The sequence below is a fragment of the Dioscorea cayenensis genome, chromosome 9 (assembly GCF_009730915.1).
Source record: "Dioscorea cayenensis subsp. rotundata cultivar TDr96_F1 chromosome 9, TDr96_F1_v2_PseudoChromosome.rev07_lg8_w22 25.fasta, whole genome shotgun sequence".
In the NCBI taxonomy this organism is placed as follows: Eukaryota; Viridiplantae; Streptophyta; class Magnoliopsida; order Dioscoreales; family Dioscoreaceae; genus Dioscorea; species Dioscorea cayenensis.
Window position 1 is genome coordinate 27,891,054 of NC_052479.1, and position 15,400 is coordinate 27,906,453.

At 37.1% G+C, this 15,400-nt stretch overlaps 1 non-coding gene across 1 annotated transcript; it reads left to right on the top strand.

Moving 5' to 3' along the window:
- The first annotated feature begins 1,227 nt into the window (after positions 1–1,227).
- LOC120269885 lies at positions 1,228–1,333 on the top strand. The gene has a single exon (XR_005539513.1). It is a non-coding gene; the product is annotated as a small nucleolar RNA R71 (small nucleolar RNA).
- The last annotated feature ends 14,067 nt before the right edge of the window (positions 1,334–15,400 follow it).

The following is a 15,400-nucleotide window of genomic DNA, read 5'->3' on the forward strand; positions in this document are numbered from 1 at the left end:
TAAGGCATGACATTGATGCTAACCCGTGAATCCGCCAATGCCTTCTCTTCACCCAAATTATCGATGTTGCATGGAATGATGAAGCTACCAAGGTCTTTCTTCTTGTTCGGCATATTCTTTCACAACACCGCCGAACATAAAGCATCTAAGATCATAGATGCACTCTCCTCCAACTTCATCTTGTTGGTCAAGAGGCCTTTAAGGAACTTTGCATAGCGAGGCATTTGAGACAACACCTACACAAATGAGATGTTGATGTACAACTGCTTGAATAGACCCAGGAATTTCTTGTATTACTCATCATTTTGGTTATTTTTCATCCTTGAAGGGTAAGAAATTCTTGGTTTGTAAAGTAGGGCTGCCACCTCTTTCTTCTTAGATCCTTCATTAACTTTCACTTCTTTGGGTGACTCAACCATCATCTTTTCATTAGGGAGCTTACTCTCAACTTCATGACTACTCCTCAAAGTGATCACATTTAATTGTTCTCTTGGATTTGTCTCTGTGGTGCTAGCTAAACTACCCTGTGGTCTTTCTGAAAGTGACTTCGCGATTTGACCCACTTGGTTCTCCAAGTGATGTAAGGATGCGGTGTGGTTGCGAAGTGTGGCTTCAACTGACTGAAATCTTGTGTCTGAAGATCTAATGAACTTGGTCAAAGCCTTCTGCAAATCAGTCATCCGGTTTTCCAACCATGAAACTCTGTTCTCCACATTCGGGGCTTGTTGTTGGAAACCAGGTTATGTAGTAGTCTTTTGTTACCCCTGATTACTCCAAGAAAGGTTTGGGTGACTCCTCCAACCCAGATTATAGGTATTGCTATATGGATTTCCTTGACCTCTCATTGCATTTCCTACAAAATTCACTTGTTCCACTGAAGTTGTACCACCAATAGTAATTGGGCAATCAGATGAAGCATGTCCACCCCCACACCCGGTGCAACTCATCACTGATGCCACTCTAGGAGAAATTAAAGTGTCTAACTTCTTACTCAAGGACTCAACCTAGGCTGCCAATAATGTCACTACATCAATCTCATGAAGTCTGGCTACCTTCTTCTTGTCTTGTATATTTCACTGATAATTGTTCATAGCCATCTCTTCAATGAGCTGTCGGGTTTCTTCTGGGGTTTTACTGCCTAAGGTACCTCTTGCTGTAGTATCAAGTAGTTGCTTCGTTCTTGGGTTCAAACCATTGTAGAAAGTATGGATGATCATCCATTTGGGGAACCCATGGTGAGGACATTTCCTCAGGAGATCTTGAACCTATCCCATGTCTCAAAAGGAGACTCCAATTCCACTTGCACAAAAGAAGATATTTCATTCCTGAGCTTCACAGATTTTCCAGGAGGGAAATATTGAGCTAGGAAAGCTTCCACCATCTCCTCCCAATTAATGATCGATGCTCTAGGCAATGAATGCAACCACTATTTTTGCTCTCCCTTTAGGGAAAATGGGAAGGCCCTGGCACTAAAGATTACTCTAAATACTATACCCCCGCGAAAAAGGATACTCTCAACACCTCACACTGTATGGGACTTCTTGAAGCTCTAGGTATTCCAAGTGATAAACCGTATTCCCTAACCTAGATCTAACCCTTTGGTCCAGGCGAAAGACCTCTAATCACGATTAAGCCCAAGCACTAAGATTACTCAACACTTCACTCTGTTGCTCGTGCAACTAATCCCCAGTGGAGTTTGTCTCTTAGCACTTCACTCTATCATGATTATAAAGAACTCATGGAATGTAGAGGTGGGACATTCTGCTACCTCTCGACTCACCCTCTCAACACTCTTCAACCTTGCTAAGTCTATTCCTAATGAAGTGCCACTCATTCAAAAGGATTACCTAGATAGATTCTCAAACCTAGTGTTACTCTAAGGAAAAATCAAATCAATAAACACACAAGATTGAAACTCAATTAAAACATCAATTAAGGGAAACATAATTGAAGTCAATTAAAGAAAATCATCCTAGAATTTATAAGTTCAAGCATCTACTAGGGGTTTAGCTCTCCATGGTGCAACACAAAATCCAAGATAATATCAAAAATAAGTGCAAGCAATCCATAGAATAACCCCCTTGTCGTCCGTGTCGAGAATCTTCAAGAGCCTCCTCGTCTTCTCCAAAGACTCCTTCACCAAGATTAGGGCACACCCCGCTGAATCCAAGCCATCGGAAGCTCCCCCAATAACTCTCCTCTGAAGGAAATCGATGTCGAATGTCGTATGAACACTCCAAAATCCGAGCAAAAACCTCTCCAAACAATAACTGAGCTCTACCCAAAAGATAGGCAAAAGTAGGAAGAAGATCCCAAAATTAAACTCTCAAAGCAGTATTTAAAGGGCTGAAATCGGGCATCCACACGACCCTGTGGAAATTCCACACGGGCGTGTGGATTTCCAGGCTTCAATTTTCCTGTGTGCTGTGAGCAGTAACTGCTACAGTAGTTTGCTACATTAATTTTTTACAGCAACTGCTACATTACTTTTACTATAGTACTCCTGACTTCAATTTCTTCATCGAGGCCGCATGATTGGGCACGCATTCATGTGGTAGATCATGTCCCATCTTGCTTTCAAACACATTGATGAAGCTCTTGACAATATACACTAGTTGGAACAAATGAGTGTGACTGCCTTTGTGCCCCTCTACTTTGTGTAATCACTTGAACATTTTGGAGGTTGCCACACACCCACATGTCTATGAGCACAACTTCTGCCTTGATCCTTGTTTGGTCCAAGGTTTCCTCAATAATTCGGTCCATTATCTAATTTTGATTCATTTTTTCCAAACTTGTCTCCACAACCCTAAATGCACAAAAAAACGCAAATACACACGAATAAGACATAAAATCTGATAAAATTGATGCTTAATGTATGAAAAGTCTACTTAGTAATACTTATACGCAAGCACTTATCATCTACAAAGATGTTACAAGTGTCAAACAAGTTCTACGAAAAGTCCCATTCAAAAATTACTGTAGCACAGACTTGAAAGAGCTAGAGTTTCCCCTAGTTTTTGAAGCCCAACAATTTACAAAAAATGCCTTAAAATGTAAACAAATCAAAGATTAAGTATCCAAACAAAATTTCCCATAGTTTGAAGCAAGATAAATATACAAAATCAAGAAGAAAAGACAAGTTCGCTTCAAAAATCAAAAAATTAAGGCTTCAAAGCTTAAATCGAAGAAGATCGGTGAAATAGACGGTGAAACTTCGAATAAAACACTAGATCCAAGTTTCAATAAGTGTAAGAGGAGTTTAGATGAAGAATAATGAAGAATAACAGTGAAAAAATGAGGAAAAACAGAGGAGAAATGAGAGAGTTTATGAAGAAAATGGTGAGAAGAATGAAGAAAGAGAGAAAGGGGGAGAGAGATGCAGCAAATTAAGGCTAGAAATTTCATCCATGCAGGCGCATGGAGCCAAAGAGCTCTTCTGTCCTTTGTCAACCTATGTGGCTGTAGGCCTCACGGTGGTCCTTGCAGGGCGCATGGACGCCTGTAAGGCACCTGGGGAGCTCCAAAATGGTCCATGCAGGCTCCATGCAGGTGCATAGAGCCCGTATGGACCTGGAAAAATAAAAAATGGTCATGAACCCTCTTGCAACTTATAATAAAATCGAAAATACAACATCTTAACACTGAAATATGCATTAAAACACAATTAAACAATGCCAAACTAATGGACAATAATCAGAAATCTAAGACAAGCATGGATCATTCAAACAAACACAAACACTATGAACCACACTCAACAAACAAGTATTATACGAGAAATGAAAAACAAAGAGTTTAAAACTTGGGTTACCTCCCAAGAAGCGCTTGTTTTACATCATTAGCTCGATATACCTCTTTCTTACCTCATGGAGGCTTGAAGACAGTGTGCTCCTCCCGGCTAGATGTGGCATATGAACTACCAAAAAAAAAAAAATTAAAGCATACCTTCCAGGATGGTGTCAAGGTGAAGGCCATGCAAGAATTACCTTTTGGCCTCCATGGAAAAAGCTTGGGCCATGAATTGTGTAATTTGAACTTGGGCGGATCCTTGGTTGATTTGAGCATCTTCCCCGGTTCTTCTTTGATCCCGACAAAGATTTCTTTGAGTATCCCTACCACAAAGTTGCTTAGGCCTCCATGGAAAAAGGTTGGGTCAAGAAGTATTTAAGCTCGGCATGGTGGGTCATTGGACGGCCTCAACCTCCTACCCACATTTTCTTCCTTGACTCTTGGAAAGTTTCCTTGAATTATCCAAAAGAGTTGTTTGGGCTTCCAAGGGAACAAGTTTGGTTGAGAACTTGTCAAGCTTTGTATATGTGGATCAATTGGTGGATTTAACATCCTATCCACATTTTTTTTCTCAACCATGGTGTGATGAACTTCAAGTGCCCATAACATTTTCTTGGGCACCAAGGAAAAATTTTTGGTTGGGAATTGTCGAAGCCCGGCATCAGTTGGTTCAAGGATGACTTTGGTTTCCTCCCCATATCTTCAAATACAATTCTCGGAAATTTATCTCTGCACTTGAAAATTATTGATTGCTTGATGGAATGGTCAATATTGAGGCAAGTAGTGTCTTCAAATATTGTCGATGGAATTTCTTGAACTTCCTCAAATTTTTCCATGGCCATGATCTCATCCTCCCCCTTGTCTTCTTTAATTTCAACTTGAGGTGGAACATCTATTATTTGCTCAAAAGGTATTGATGCTACTTCAATTGCTTCTTCAACCTCCAACACCTCAATATCAACTTCAACCTCAATTTCATCTTTGTTCTCTTCCTTTCTAATGTCATTCTCATATAGGTCTTTGATAGTCCATGGCAACTCAGTCGATATATTGGAAGAATCACCTCTCTGTTTTTCCATACTTTGAAGAAATTGTCGGGAATTAAAAATTGTGGTATTTATGGCTTCAATTTCAGCGTCTGCATTCATCATGAATCTTGCAAACACATCCTGTGTATTGAAATCCCATTGATTAAGTTGCTTACAATGGACGACTAGAGGGTAGTAATGTTGCAGTTCTTGAAAGGAGGGTTCTTGTAGCAGTCCTTGGTGAGGGTATTCCCATTGTTGAAGATGATAATGTGTCAAAGAATTTTGATGCCCTTCCCCAATATGGATTGAAAACATTATGGTGTGGATTGCTTTGGCGTGCTCTCATGGCAACAGCTTCTTCCGTCTACTTCTCAAGTGCATATATTTTTGCGGCCAACAATTTTTCTTGAAAATCCATGGTCGGGATGCCTCTCATGGCAACAGCTTCTTCCATTTGCTTCTCAAGTGAACACATTTTTATGGCCAACAATTTTTCTTGAAAATCGATGGCCTTGTGTAAACAAACAAAACAAAAATCAATAAGTTAACAAAAAAAATTAAACTAAAAAGAAAACAAATAAATAAGCACAAAAAGATGAAAGAAGCATACAAAGACAAATATTTAGAACTACAAAGATAAATGACTAGAACAGTGAACTAAAGGTTTTCCTAGCATTCTTGGAGTTCCCTGGCAACAGCGCCAAAAACTCGATGAGAGATCCGCAAGCGCACAGGTCATCAAGTAATACCTCTCGTGCACGCACGAGAGGGTCATATTCCCTAGGGGTCCAAAGAACTGCTATTACTTCAACCTAGACGGCACTATCTAGTCTACCAAATATAGGATTAAAACAGGATAAGAAAAATAACAAAGAGAAAACTATAAACACATGGACTAACGCTCACCACATAAGCATGCTAAAGAACAAAGTAGCAAAGAAAGTGTGAGGTCCCTGGGCTAGGATCCTCTCCGGACTATTAAAGCTAGAGGGATGCTAAAATTATAAAGGCAATGGTGATTAGGCCAAGAGACATCGAGTAGTAGGTTACCTCTATGGTTACTGCGAGAACCCCTAATCCCATACAAGTATCAGGTCAGAATCTTTTCCGCCCAAATCCTCCTATGATTGCATTAAGTGTCGAGATATCTCTAATTAGGGCCGATACTCAAGCTAGGTCCCAGCCCTAATGGTTGGAAGGGTACGAAATACCCGATGGTCATGGCATATTCGCACATGAATCCCTTCTAAGCCAAGTGTGTCTAGTACAAGGGAGATGGTCACGATACCAAGTACAACCTAGAAGTTAAAATACAAAATTCTCATATAAATCAACACATCAAAGTTCACAAGGCTTAAACCACAAACCACACAAATACCATAAATGTAAATCAAAACATCCACAAAACAAGTTCATCTCAAGGTTCACCGGATGCTCGGTGACCTTGGGAGTCTAGTTCATCATCAACAAAGTAGAAAACATAGAAAACAAGAAATACAAGACAAAGCTCAAAGAAAACTCCCCAAGATGAAGACTAGAAGGTGGTGATGAGAATCCACCGGATCGATGCCGACAAACTCCCAAATGTGCTCCTTGATAGCACCTCTCTTCTCCTCTTGATCTTGCTCCTTAGATTCGCCTCTCTATCCCCTTGAAAACCCTAGATCTAATATTGGTGGAGAATGGTGGCCGAAGACCCTCTCAATGATGCCCTAGATCTGTTTTTAAAAAGTTTCACCTAAGCCTCACGGGTGCCATACGGGCGCATGGAATCCAGTGAGGCACACTGCTTTTTCAGCCAGAAAACTCGCTCGGAAACTATAGTAATTTTGCTACAATACCGGCACCCTGGAATTTTTCAGTGAACCTCATGGGCATCCATGCAGGTGCATGGAACCCGTGAGGCTTACAGCCGAGGCCTGAAATCTTCAAAGATCCCTCTCTACAATGCTGCTACAGTACTTGGAACCCTAGAACGCTATTTTTGGTGTTGATTTCTTCCCGATTGCGTTCTTGAGCTCCCCTCAGCTACTTTGATGCCTGAAACATAAATAAAATGAATTTAAGCCCAAAACAACATCAAATCATGAAATACAAGTGAAAAGTGTAAAGTATACATGTGTAAAATACATACATTTAGGCGTTTATCACAAACACATGAATAAACACATGAAAACAATAGAACTCCATATGCATTAAAATTCAAGTAGTCAAAGTATAAGAGACACCATAGTTCACAATCTTGGGCACCGTGGAATAGTTAGCCCCTCATGAATTCATACAAATGAGAAAGAAAGATAAATACAATAAAGAGAGACAGCTAGACTTTCCCTTTTCACAAGATCTCCTCAAATGTACTTCAAGAACTCCATAGGGATGGGCTCCAAGTGATCCTTGGCCTCCTTAGCTCAAGTGGTGATGACTGATCATCATTCTCTTAAGAGTTCTCCCACTGGAGAAGAAGACTCCCGAACTAAAGACACCAAGAAACCCTAAATCTGGGAACTAAAAAGGACTTATTGGGCTCAACACGATCTGAGCATGGTCGTACTCAAACTTTGCTCTTCTTGTAGCTTCTGAGTGAAAAAGGGCTAAGTGTTATCCAGAGGAAATTATGAGGAAAGTACGATTGTGCTCCACCTGTGCTCAGCTTGAGCACGCCCAAGAAAGGAGCACGCAGACTGTGCTTCCCCTAAAAGTATAGGCCACTCCTAGCCCGAGGTAATCATGGGGGGATATAACCCCCGTGCTTCACCTGTGCTCTCGCTGAAAAACAAAGGAGTCCCCAATAAAGAAAACCATGGGTAGATGGCATGGCCATGCTCTACTCGTGCTTGCATTAGACACTTAGAGGAATTATCTTTTTTCGTTGGTTTTATCCCTGATTTCACTCCATATGTGTTATGAGCCTTAAAAACCTACAACAGAGATAAACATACCTAGAATAGCATCATTCATAGATAAAATGCGCTAAAAGACAAGATAAAGAATGCATTCAAGGTATGCAAAATATGACATAAAATGTACTCATCACCCCCTTACCGGCATAAACATGCCTGCAAGGTTCTCTGCAAAGTACTTACGGCCGTAAGGTTAGTTATAAGAAGCCTGTAAGGCACTCGGTTTGCCTTGTCCTTATTCAAATGATGTTGAGAGCGCTCTAACTCCTTTATTTGAGGTATGGAATGCTTCTTTTGGCTCTCTCTCATCTTGAACTGTTGCCCTAATCTTAAGAATGTAAAACACACTAGATTTAGCACTGAATTCCACAATATGGTTTTAATATATGGCGAATGAGTGTAGAAAATGATATGAAATACATGAACATTATACACTTATTAGACATGCAATTGCAGTAGTGGCTAAAAGAATCTCATCACCATCAAAACCACACCTAGTTTGACATCAAGACCGTAGCCCAACACTTTTATGTATATGTCCAGACCGGCGATATCCAAAAATTCCAAAAAACACAATTATGCAAACAATGAGCTTTACAAACCATATCGTCTGTAAATACAAGTAAAATTATGGGTATTCCATTCAAATTTCTAGAAATTTCATATGTATAAGTCCATAGAATAGTAATCATTTCGAACTAACCAGAGTATCTACTTAATACTGTAAAGTAATAAAATAGTTTCATCAAAGATTAAAATTATTCAAAACTCCTAGTAGAATTGTTTATTCAACTTAACCCGCTCACAAACTTAGGAGATTAATTTCCACAAATGGCACTACTCTTCCTCCTACTCCTTGCCTCGAGTCGAGCTTTCACCACCTAACCAAAACACACATAGCAAGACCCAACCAACAAGAAGAATGAGTAACAAGGAATACAAGAAAAAGAGATGCATAAAACCCTAAACCTATATTCAATGCAACCCTATAAGAGGCCTAGGGTTGGCTCAAACTTGGGATTAAGGATTTCCAAAGAGTTTTTATGGAGACAAGCTTCTTTACAAACAAAGAAAAGAAGAGAAAGAGACAAGATTCATCAGTGCTACAGTAAATCTAGAGTAACATGATTACTAGCACAAGAGAGGTTCATGGATTCAACAAGATTTAAGGAAAAGAGATTACACACTCTCCAGCTACTCCTAAGCCTCAACATACAAGAATAGAGGTCAAGACCAAGCTCAACCCTAACACTATCATTCAAGATCAACATCCATAACCCTAAATCTTACTCAAAATACCAATACCAAGAAGAAGACAAGAAGGACACGTAGAATGGGTGTATTCACATTGCCCAATTCTAGGAAGAACAAGAGAAAGGATTGGAGCTTCAAGCTTGGATGAAGAAGGAGATCATCCAATGGGTTTCCTCATCGAAAGGAAAAATATCAAGAGAATGAGAGAAAAAAAGAGGAGAAAAGGAAATAAAAAGGGTTTAGAACTCAAAAATGAAAAGAATATCCTTTCATCTTTACTAAAGGACATAAAAAAATCTCACATGGGCCTATGTAACACTCACATGAGTGTGTGACATTTTCACACGGCCTTATTCCTTTTTTTCCGATTACTACAATACTATACTACAAAACTTTTACTACAATGAATACCCTATAGTACCACTATTACAGTACTCTTACCACAGTACACAAACACCAAAAGACAAGGGACACCCAACACGGGTGTGTGCAACCTCCACATGGTCATGTGTCACTCCCATGTGCCTTTCTTCCAATTACTGCAAAGCTGTGCTAAAGTAATACTACTACAGTACTACCAAACACCAGAAAGACACAATGGTACCCTCACAGATATGTACACCCTCCACACGGGCATGTGCCACTCTCACATGACTGTGTGCCACCAGTGTCCTTTCTACCAATTGCTATAGTATTGTCAAATACTAGAAAGACACAAGGTCACCCACATCGGTGAGTATATGCCAGTGTGGATTTCTGGTCATGTATTCATAGAAACGTAGAAACTTTCAAGTAAAAAATATTTTAAATAGTCAAAACTACACTAGGGCACCCACAAGGGTACCCACAAATAATGTAGAAATGACCATTCTACAACCAAAACTCCACAAAATACTCAAAACTACACTACTACACACATCCATAAATAAAATACAAAGCTGAACAAAAGGCCTTAGTATCACAATAGAAACTTTCCATATCAAAACATATACTAAATTAATTAATGAAGTCTATCTAAATAGTCAAACTCATTTCATACCAGACATATTAAACTGGTACCAAATGTAAGAAATATTTTAAATAAAAAGCGTATATCTTTATAAACTTAATACAGACTTATTTTAAAAATCATTATTAACAAAATTTTAATAAATTGATATTAAAAAATTCAAATATAGAGATAGTGTTGATCAGTTAATAAAAATTAAAACAATTAAAGATTCAATATATAACTTCATGTTGGAAAATTATATTTGTCCCTTAACTTCAAGTATGAGAAATTATTGATAAAAATTTTCGAGTAATAATTCAAAAATAAGAGCAAAGAACTTGCTTAAATAAAGTAAAAAACTAATGAAATTGAAGATTTGGTTGTGGGTTTTTGGTTGGGTTTAGGGTGGACTACTTTCGCTAGCTATTTTTTTTGCACAGTATTTGGATTCAAAAGTAGAAGGGAAAGTAAGGGGAGGGAATGGGAGGGAAAGTAAAGAAAAGGAAAGGAAAGGTTCAACTCTTGTTTGGATAGACAAATCTTTTGGAGGGAAAGGAAAGGAGGGTTTTCTGATAAACCTTGTTTGGTTAAGCAAGGGAAAGGAAAAGAAAGGACATATAATAATATGATTTACCAATAATACCCTTATCATTAAATAAAAAATTACTTATTTCTATTAAACATATAAATTATAAATATCTCAAATAAATTCACACTTTAAGAAATTTTTTTAATAAAAATTAAAAGTATTATAAATATCATTATTATTTTGATTTTGATTTTTATACTTTAATTTTTCCTTTTCTCAAATACCTTCCTTTAGAAGTATATCATACATTATTTAAAAACCAATTCCTCCTATACCTCTATTGAATCATATAACAAGATCACTTTATCATATTATTAGTAAACCTTTTTTAATATTTTAATTCATAGCACAATAATTATGTTGAATTAGATAATTATTAGTTTTTTTTCCTCACTCAAATAAAATTTTAATTTTATTTGTACTTCGAATAAAATTTGGGTAGCAAAAAATTCTATTGAGATAAAGTTCTTCTAAAGATGAATTGACAAATAAAAAACACAACATAAACAAACAAACAAAAAAAAATACATAAAAACAAGGATCTAAGATGGGTGTCATGCGAATACTTGATTAAGATAAAATTAGATTGAAAAAAAGTTAAAGAAAAACTTTTGAAGTAGTGATATGTAAATTAATTTAAAAAAATTAAGGGTATTAAGGTCTTTTAAAGAATTTTAAAATTTTTAGGAGGTTCTCTCTCCCCCGGCACCCCACATCGGGGGGCCATGGGGTTTCGGAGGGTTAGAGTTAACCCTTCCTTTCTCTTCGTGAAATTAAAACTATCTATCCAAGCAAAGGAAATGCTCACTCTGACCCTCCAAAACCCTTGCTTTTACTTTATTTTCCTTTGCCGGTCCTCAATCCAAACATAGCATTAAGTTTGTTTGCAAGTTTGACAAATAAATGTTATCTGAGTGATTGTTTTTATTTTTACCCTATTATAGAATAATATGCACCATGTCAAATTAAGAAATATATATAACATAATAACAATTAAATATATATTGCTAATTAAATTGAAAATATGTAAGCCTTGTTTCGATTAAATGGATTAAATATAACAGTAAATATATATACATGCACATATATATAATAAAAATATTTTGATAATGTGTTAAATCTTGGACAAAGCTGTTATTTTAGCAAATATAATTGAACAGAGAGAAATCCTTAAGTATAGAATCCCATTCCTAAAGATGAGTAGTAAATGATTTGGTATAGTGCTGATACAAACACCCCACAGTTATAATGCACTCTGTGAAATCTTAAAAAGAATCAACAAGAATTTAAAGTGTAAACAATCCTTCTCTAGAACTGATTGCCCCTAATACCATACAAAATATAAATGAGATTTCTCTCTAAAACTAGTCCCTATGATTGCAAAGAGGATGGATTTACTTGTCAATTCACTCAGAAGGATTGTGGGAGAAGAACTCTCAACTCCAAAGTACCACATCCCTTGGCTTACTCACAAATCCCCTTCAATCACAGCTTTCCTATGCTAGGTGGGTCTCTCGACTCATCATGCAAATACATGCAATTGAATTCAAAAGTAGAGGATTGCAATTACAAAAATCAATGTAAAGCATTGACGATGCATAACCAAAGTCAATCAAATATTAACCCTAGAGTTTATTTATGCCCAAACGCCTACAAAATTAGTTCTATATCAAGGGAGAACAATCAAACAATTCTTAAGAGACGACAAGCATAATTGAAAGCATTAAAAGCTCCTTTTCGATTGTGCCACTTGCGATTGACAAAAAATTTCCCCTTTTTTCCATGAACGCCACAAAGGTGCTCCTCGACGGCTTCAATTCTCTTCCTAAAAGATGCATAAACCTCATCTCCTTGATGAATCACCCTCCGAAATCTAGAGAAAACTCTCCTCTCTTTCCTAAAACTTGGCTATCAAAAGATCCATTCACAACTCTTGTTAGGATCTTTTATACCTTCCTACTTACGGGCATCTTACGGGCATAAGAACTAGGCCTTAAAGAAATTAAGATGATGAGTTGAATGCCTTACGGGCAGACTTATGGCCCTAAGTCCCACCTATAAGGTCCTTTGTCTCAATGTTACAACCCAGCTTATGGCCATAAGTGTTGGGTCATTATCTTCTCTAGATGGTGCTTGTGACTCCCCTTATAGCCATAAGTTCTCCTTGTAAGCTAGTTTAGACAGCTCTTATGGTCTGGCTTACAGGCGTAAGTCCTACCCGTAAGTCCTTCTTTATGATCATCACGCTCCCCCTTAAAGGCATAAGCAGGCTGCAAGGTTCTCTACCTGAGGCTTATGACCATAAGCACAATCGTAAGGTGCTCGTAAGTGGTTATGTCCGTTCTGTTCTTTAGTTGTTGATATCGATAAAGCTCCATCGATATTTTCTTTGTTTTGGCTCTAAATTGCTTCTTTTGGTTATCTCTCATCCTCAAGCATTGCCCGATGCCTGTAAATATGATTTTTACCATGTTTAGCATCATATTCCACAAGAATACTATAATACGTGCCGAATAAGTATACAAAATAATATAAAATGGTATACAACTATAAACTTAGCCGTTGTTTTAAATTTATTTTGTAAAGAATTTTTAAGACCAGACATATTTTAATAATAGAATTCTTTTTACTTAATAATGAGTGCCTATTAATATTTAATTAATTTTACTAATAAAAAATTTTTATTTTGTTTCATATGGAAAACTTCTATTAAATTGAAGAAATTTTGGCCCAATTAAAAATGTTAAAAATATATAAACTGGATTAAAAAATTATACTTTTTTTAATTAATGCTAGTTGTTGATTTGAAACAAAAATATATTTTAGTCCTTGCGGATACCTTTTTATATATATATATATATATTGGTTTCAATTTGTTATACAATCTGAAAGACCAAAATATTTAATTTCTACCAATTTTGCGCGCTATATCATCATTGACTTTTGTGATACAAAGAAAGGAAAAAAAATAATCGTTTCTTTTAATTTTTGCTTTGCAATAAATTATTTTTTTACACTTTGTTGGTGTTAGATAACTTTTTTAACCCATATAATCAGATATAAGTGATTGATTCATGAATTTTTAATTAAAAATATATTTAATTAATTTCAATTAAGAAAATATGGATTCTTGTTAAAAAGTATATGGGCAATTCCATTCAAGAAGTCATGGATTTGTTTTATTGTTAAAGATTAAAAGATTATCATTCTTTACGTATCAAAATGATACTATTATAAACAATGTATGCACATTTGTGTCCCTTCGCAATGTGCAATTTCTTTTTAAAAGTGATGTCTATACGTTTTCAAGGACACTGATGTGTGTAATGAAAAGAACATGACTCACAACAACAACATGGGCAAAATGGAAGTAGAACTCCACTTCCTGAATCTAAAAATTATTTGGTAGGGTTAAACTTTTCACTCCTTTCAATGGGTGCACACCCAGTGAACTATGCACACATAGTGTTTTTAACAGCATCTTCCTAAAAGTAATTAATTAATAATTGTGGGGCTACAAGAATATGAGTGTTTATCGACTAATTCAACAACATTGATAACACCTCCCCAAGAAGAGCATCCTCATTAACCATCAATATAGGAAATTAAGATAAATCTGGGGAAGTAGATCCCCTATTTCATGCTAGCAAACTTAGCATGTTATTTAGTTTCATATGAGCATTCATACAAGATGAGGATTACTTTTATGTTTATTCATAAGAAGACAGGAAGAAATAGAGGGATGTGTGCAAAAATGAAAATAGTTTTATTTTGTGAACATTGTACTATACATGTTGTGATGAGTTATTATAATTTATGTCATCCTCATCCTCATCCTCATCCTCATCCTCATCCTCAATAGGTAATGGACCAAATTATTGTTTGATAAGTGCTTGTGTGATAAGAATGCGAAGTGTTCTTTTGCGCATTTAGGATTGTGAAGCTAAGTATTAAGAAAAGAAGCCAAAAGTAGATCGTGAACGCATTATTTGGTGGAATCTTGGAAGCAACAAACGCGAAGACACAAGTGAGGCTCTAAGATACGTGAATGTGTGCCAACCTCCATGTATTCAAGCCATTACAATGAGTTGGAGGGGCACGAAGGCAGTCACATTTGCGTATCCTAACTTATGCAATGATAGCAAGATCTTCACCAATGAACCCGTTTATTGAAAAAACGACGTAATCTACGGCATAAACGTGTGCATGTTTATGTTTCCTCGATGAAAAGTGGATTCGGGAGTGTTTTTGGTGGGGGTACTACAACAAGTTACTGAAGTAAATCACTGTAGCAGTTACTGTTTGCAGCCGGCCGAATATCAAAATTCCAAAGAATCCACACAGGCGTGTGAAAATTTCACAGGCCCGTGTGGATGCCCGATTCCAGTTTATTTAAAGCAGTTTTTCACCCCGATTTCAGCATCCTTTTCCCATCTTTTCTCCATCTTTTGAGAGGCCAGCGGCTAGATTTGAGAGGAGGTTTGGCACGGCTTTTGGAGTGGTTCTGTGGCTTCGACACCGCGATTCTCTTGGAAGATAGTTATTAGGGGAGCTTTCGTCGGCACCGATTCGGTGAGGTGTGCCCTAGGCTTGACAAAGGGACCTTTGGAGAGGACGATACCACTCCACAAGACCATCGACATGAATACCGAGGGGGTTTTCTTATGGAACACTTGTTTTTACTTTCAATTTCATTGTTGATTGTATTGTGCTCAATAGAGAGCTAAACCCCCTAGTGGGTACTTGGATTTTGTAAATCCTAGGATGTTATTGTTTCATTGACCTTTTATTATGCTTTCCTTAATTGATATCATTAATTGAGTTCCAATCTTGAACGCTTGTTGAA